At 38.8% G+C, this 6,000-nt stretch overlaps 1 non-coding gene across 1 annotated transcript; it reads right to left on the minus strand.

The window, feature by feature from the left end:
- Nucleotides 1–5,484: 5,484 nt before the first annotated feature.
- LOC131513227 (U5 spliceosomal RNA) lies at nucleotides 5,485–5,600 on the minus strand. The gene has a single exon (XR_009262461.1). It is a non-coding gene; the product is annotated as a U5 spliceosomal RNA (small nuclear RNA).
- Between the last annotated feature and the right edge of the window lie 400 nt (nucleotides 5,601–6,000).

Raw genomic sequence — 6,000 nt, forward strand, 5'->3', positions numbered from 1 at the left:
ACCATAATTCCTTAATATCATTAAACATCTAGTTTATGTCTACATTCCCCTGCTTGTCTTAAAATTTTTTATAGTGCATTTGTTTGAAATCCGATCAAAATAATGTCCATACAGTGCAACTGGTTGGTATGCCTCTGAAGTCTCTTTTCATCTATAGACTCTCTAACCCCCTCTTTTTTCCCTTGAATTCTTTAAAAATTAGGGTTGTTTGTCCTGTAGCTTTTCCAAAGTCTGAACTTTCCTGGTTGTATTCTTGTGGAATCATCTGTCCCCTAGAGTTCCTGTAAATTAGTTAGCTCTAGGAGCTTAGTCATTTTCAGGTTCATATTTTGTCCAGATTAATTCCTAAGTGATGGTGTATATTTCCATCACATGTTGCCTGGTTGTCCCTATTTTGGGATTTGGGCAGCAGTTAATAATCACTGTCTAGACTCATTAGCCTATAAATTCTATCATTCCTTCTCACTCATTAGTGAAATTACTTCTCTAAAGAGGAACTCGCCCTTATCATCTGTTCAGTTACCTTGAGGTACAGTTCATATGAGGAAGGCAGGGACTTAATTCTTTCCTTTCCTATCTCGGTTTTCAAAATAATAAGCTGAATTCCTACAAAGGAATAAAAATAAATGAGGAGTGATTAAGGAAGATTTTCTCTGATATTTATTCCGAGAAGAGGGAGGGGAATGAAGTAAGTTGATTTAGGATGCTGTATTTCAGTGTTAGTAGGGAGAAGCCAGGAAACAATGACTCCCAAAAAGTTGGTAGATAGACTTGTCTGTTTACAGCTGAGTCTGGGCGTAACTTCTGAGTCAAGAGTACCTTGAGGGAATGCGGGGAGGAAGCCACACTCCAGGCACAGTGGAGGCTGGCTTCGGAACAGCATCAGCAGACAGGAAAATCAGGACAGGGAACCCTGAGAAACCAGAGAATGAAGAGTTACACAAGTGAACAGTAGACTTTTGTGTGCCCGCTTTCTACCACATGGATAGTGGAGATACTACCCTTCCAAATCAGGAGGTTTCCTAAGAAACACAGCATGGGATGGGTGATAATTAGCTTATGCAGCATTATGTCTAAGCAATGCAATAAAGATCAGCAACACTGGTACCCATGTGTCCTATTGCCTTTGTTAACCATGTCTTGACTCTCCATGGGAATCAGCTTATCGTTTTAATGGTATTGCTCTGGACACAAGAAGAGGTTTCAGTGTTGGGACATCAGCTTAAGAATCTAGGTGGTTGACACAAGAACCTAGGTCTGTATAACCTCCTAGAGACCACTCCTCCATCCACCTTTCTCAGGCCCATTGCTCTCCCATTCTTCTCCATTCTATCCTGCCCCCAGTTGACTGTCCTTGTTAAGCACTCACTGAGAAAAATTGAAAAGAAGCTCCTTGTCAGGAATATCAGCCTCTTTTTATTTTTTTAAATGCTTATTTATTTATTTATTTATTTTGAGAGAGAAAGAGAGAGGGAGAGAGAGAGACACAGAGAGAGAGAGAGAGACAGCGAGAGCATGCATGCAAGTGAGGGAGGGGCAGAGAGAGGGAGACAAAGGGTCCCAAGCAGGCTCTGCACTGTCAGCACAGAGTCCCACGAGGGGCTCCAACACACAAACCATGAGATCATGACCTGAACTGAAATCAAGAGTCAGATGCTCAACTGACTGAGCCACCCAAGCGCCCCTCTCAGCCTCTTTTTAAATGGGACTCTTGAAGGCTACCCTGTCCTGTTCTCCAGAGAGAACCCATCCCTGTTCAGCATTAGGTAATGGCCATAACAGCTGACTCATCTGGGAGTGCAGCTTTCTTGGAAGTTTCCTTGCTCAGATAATCACACCTTTCGAGAAAAAGCAACTGGTTAATACAAGCTTCTACCCCTGAATATTCCAAAATGTTGGCTCAAGGTAGAGAGTCTTAGAAGGAGGACAAGAAAGGGCATTGTGGTCCTGGGACCAGTCTGTGGGACTTAAAATGAACTATCTAGGAAATGTGGCACAGAAGGTTGCCAATGCCTAGAGCCAGAAGCTGAGTGGTGTGAAACTAAATGAGAATCCCCCTTTGCCCTTTGATGGCTGGGAAACTTCAAACCAGGTCTCCCTCAAAGGTAGTTCTGTGAGAACAGAGACTTCTTTTTTATTCACAGTTGTATTCCTGGTACTTAGTACAGTTATTAAATGGATGAAGGGATGGATGGATGGAGGGAGGGTTCACACTTATGTTACGCATACTTTATTCTTGAGTTTTCTGAACTGTAAACGTAACCTGAGATAACCATATCATAGCCTTCTTGTGAGGATTAAACGAGATAAAGCATGTATATCACTTAACTGGGATCTGGCCCACTGCATGCATGCAGGAAATGCTTGCTCTTGGTTTTCTTCGTACCTCTTTCTGGGCATGATTGAGGCCATGCTCTCTTTCCTCATCACTTTTTGACAAAAAGGTCTAGGAAAAGCCTGGGTGATTTTTAAGGCATGGGAATACCACCTATGATAATTCAGGTCACCTCCTCCAAAATCAGGTCACCTCCCCCCCCCCCCCCTTAACCCATCCTCACAACTATCCTCTGATGAGGTTTGGAAAAGCAAGTATTTTTGCTCATTTGATGGATAAGGAAACAGGTTTAGAGAATCCTGAGAGCTTGTGATCTGCCAAAGATCTCAGATCTGCTTAGTGGTAGAACTAGACTCCAGGCTGTGGGGTGCCATATCCCGTTTTTCTCCCTGTTGTACTCAAAAGGGTTAGAGGTCACAAGAAAAAAGGAATTCCTTTTCTGGAACAAATTAAGCTGAAGCTGTGCACAAGTTATTCCTCTTCATTGATTCATCTATTTTATTTCATTGAGGCAGCTCTGTGATTCAAAAGATGGCCATATGGGATGGGTGAAGTGAGGACAATATGTGACAATATATCCTCCTTGGAATGAAGAAAGGTGAGGTAAGACTCCATTCATAGAATACCAACCAGACTGCATTCAGTTTACTGATATCTGATTTCTGCAACCTCCATGCAGGGGAGGAGTGCTTTTTGTTTGTTAGAAATGTGTATTCCCTTAAGTACCACATGATCGTTGAAAGATTCCAATAAAGAAGATTTTTGTGTTGTTTTTTTTTTTTTTTAGAGAGGCAGACCCTCTCCTACCTACTCATCCTCAACCCTGCTCTGCAATCTCTGCTAACAGTTTTCTCTCCATATAATTCAGATATGCATGCACACATACATTGTGCGGGTTTTTTTATTTAGTTGGTATCATACCAGACATATTCTTCTTCAACTTGCCTTCTGTAAATCTACGATAATCAATGGACATCCTTGTGTAACAGCACAGAGATCATCTTTATTCATTTAAATGGTTGTGTAGTGGGGCGCCTGGGTGGCTCAGTCGGTTGAGCGTCTGACTTTGGCTCAGGTCATGATCTCACGGCCTGTGGGTTCAAGCCCCGCATCGGGCTCTGTGCTGACAGCTCAGAGCCTGGATCCTGCTTCGGATTCTGTGTCTCCCTCGCTCTCTGCCCCTCCCCCACTCGTGCTCTGTCTCTATCTCAAAAATAAACATTTAAAAATTAAAAAAAATAAAAATAAAAAAATAAATGGTTGTGTAGTATTCTATAATAAACCATACCATAACACTTCCCTATTAATGGGCGATTGGCACTTGATTTTTTCCTATAACCAAAATTGCTTATCCATATACCTTTGTCCAATTGCGTGAGAATTTCCCCGGGGTAAGAACGGTATTAGCCTACATTTCTTGAGTCCTTTGCCTTCACGCCATGTAGCTAGGAAAAGAGCATGGTTGAGCTGTGGGTATGAAGTCACTTCACTATATAAAAGTGGAGAGCTAAGGCGCACACAAAGTAAAACCAGAATTTGGTCTTTTTGAGGTTTTTGGTTTTGTTTTGCAACTACATAAGCATGCACTTGTGTTACTACTCTACAGTCCTTGGCTTCTCAGGAATCCTTTCCTGTTGACACTATGTCACCTTCTAAAAAGTCTTCTGAAATACTTGCCTGGGATTTATTACAGGCTGATAAGGGGAGAATACTTGTCATTTGTTCTATCTAATTTCTTCTTGTTTGGGCTGTACATCTGCATGCTACATAAAATCATGTAGAGGGGCACCTGGGTGCCATTATTAATAATTAATAATTAATAATAAAACCATTAATAATAATATAATCATATAATTTATATAATTATATATTTATATATAATATATATTAATATTATATATAAATATATATTATATATTTATATAATTATAATAATAATTAATAATAAAACCATTATTTTAAATAACCTCTTATTTTAATATCTTTTAATCCACTCTATTGAGGTTTAATCTGTACAGTAAAATGCATCGTTTTAAATAAGTCAGTTAAATGACCAACTTTGGCACAGGTCACGATCTTACTGTTGGTGAACTCACCAGAGCCCGCATCGGTTCTGTGCTGACAGCTCAGAGCCTGGAGCCTGTTTCAGATTCTGTGTCTCCCTCTCTCTCTGACCCTCCCCCGTTCATGCTCTGTCTCTCTCTGTCTCAAAAATAAATAAAGGTTTAAAAAAAAAAATCATGTAGAATTAAAACAATGAGATAAATTTTAACCTGTGAAAAGCAAAGAATTTTACATACAGTCATCTTCAAACCTAGCATAAATGTGCTAAATAATCACCTTCATTTATTTGTGATGGGAGTCCTTCACAATTATTTCTAAATTACTTTAATTATTTATTATTTTAATAATTCAAAATTATTTTAATTTTTTAAATCGAGATACAAGTGACATATAACATTATATTGGTTTCAGGTATATAATATAATGATTCAGTATCTGTATATATTGAAAAATAATCATCACAATAAGTGTAGGTAACATTTGTTACCATAGTTACACATTTTTTTCTTGTGCTGAGAACTGTTAAGATCTACTCTCTTAGTAACTTTCAAATGTGCAATACAGTATTATTAGCTGTAGTTATCTAATATGTAATTAGAACAAATTTTCAGTTCCCCAGCTCCAAAACCCAAATTATATTTATCTTCCAAATATATTAATATTCTAATGATAAGATATCAAAATGTTACATTTCTTTTATTTGAATCCCATGTACTCCTTTATCCCACTTAGCTCACATAATCACACACACTTAGCTATAAAACTACCTGCCTTGGGGGGAAAAATTGAGTGGGATAAAAAAGGAAAAATGGTTAAAGTCTAGGGGTTCCAAGGAAACTATTCAAAGCAGGGAACCATTATTTTAAATAACCTCTTATTTTAATATCTTTTAATCCACTTTATTGAGGTTTAATCTGTACAGTAAAATGCATCGTTTTAAATAAGTTGTTTGATGAGTTTTGACAAAGGTGCAAGTCATGTAACCACAACCACAGTCAAGACGAAGAACCGTTCTATCACCTCAAAAATTTCCTCCTGCCCCTCTGCAGTTGAGTCCTACCTGTCCCCTGCCCTAAGCCCGCTTTTTGGACACTTTAGATTTCCCCTTTCTTGAATTTCATATATATAGGATCATGCCTTTCCACGGAAATCTTTAGTAAAAGGCGAAAGATTTATGCGATTTGAAGAGAAACCAGAGTATATATAGGATCATGCCAAATTGATCTTTTGGACTTGGCTTCTTGTGCCCAGTGCAATGTTTTTAGAGATTCATACACGTTGCTCCGTCAGTAATTTATTTCTTTGTACTTCTGAGTGGTATTCCACCGTGGGATGTTCCACGATTTATCCATTTAATGTTGAATATTTGGAATATTTCCTATTTGGGGCGATTATGAATAAAGCTGCATGAAAATTCATCAACAAGTCTTTCAATGGACATTTTTTTTAAGTTATTCATTTATTTTTGAGAGAGAGGTTGTGTGTTTGTGTGTGTGTGTGAGAGAGAGAGAGAGAGAGAGAGAGAGGGAGAGAGAGAGGGAGGCGGACAGAGAGAAAGAGGGAGAGAGAGAATCCCAAGTAGGTTCTGCACTGTCAGCATA

The sequence above is a fragment of the Neofelis nebulosa genome, chromosome 5 (genome assembly GCF_028018385.1).
Source record: "Neofelis nebulosa isolate mNeoNeb1 chromosome 5, mNeoNeb1.pri, whole genome shotgun sequence".
NCBI classification, from domain to species: domain Eukaryota; kingdom Metazoa; phylum Chordata; class Mammalia; order Carnivora; family Felidae; genus Neofelis; species Neofelis nebulosa.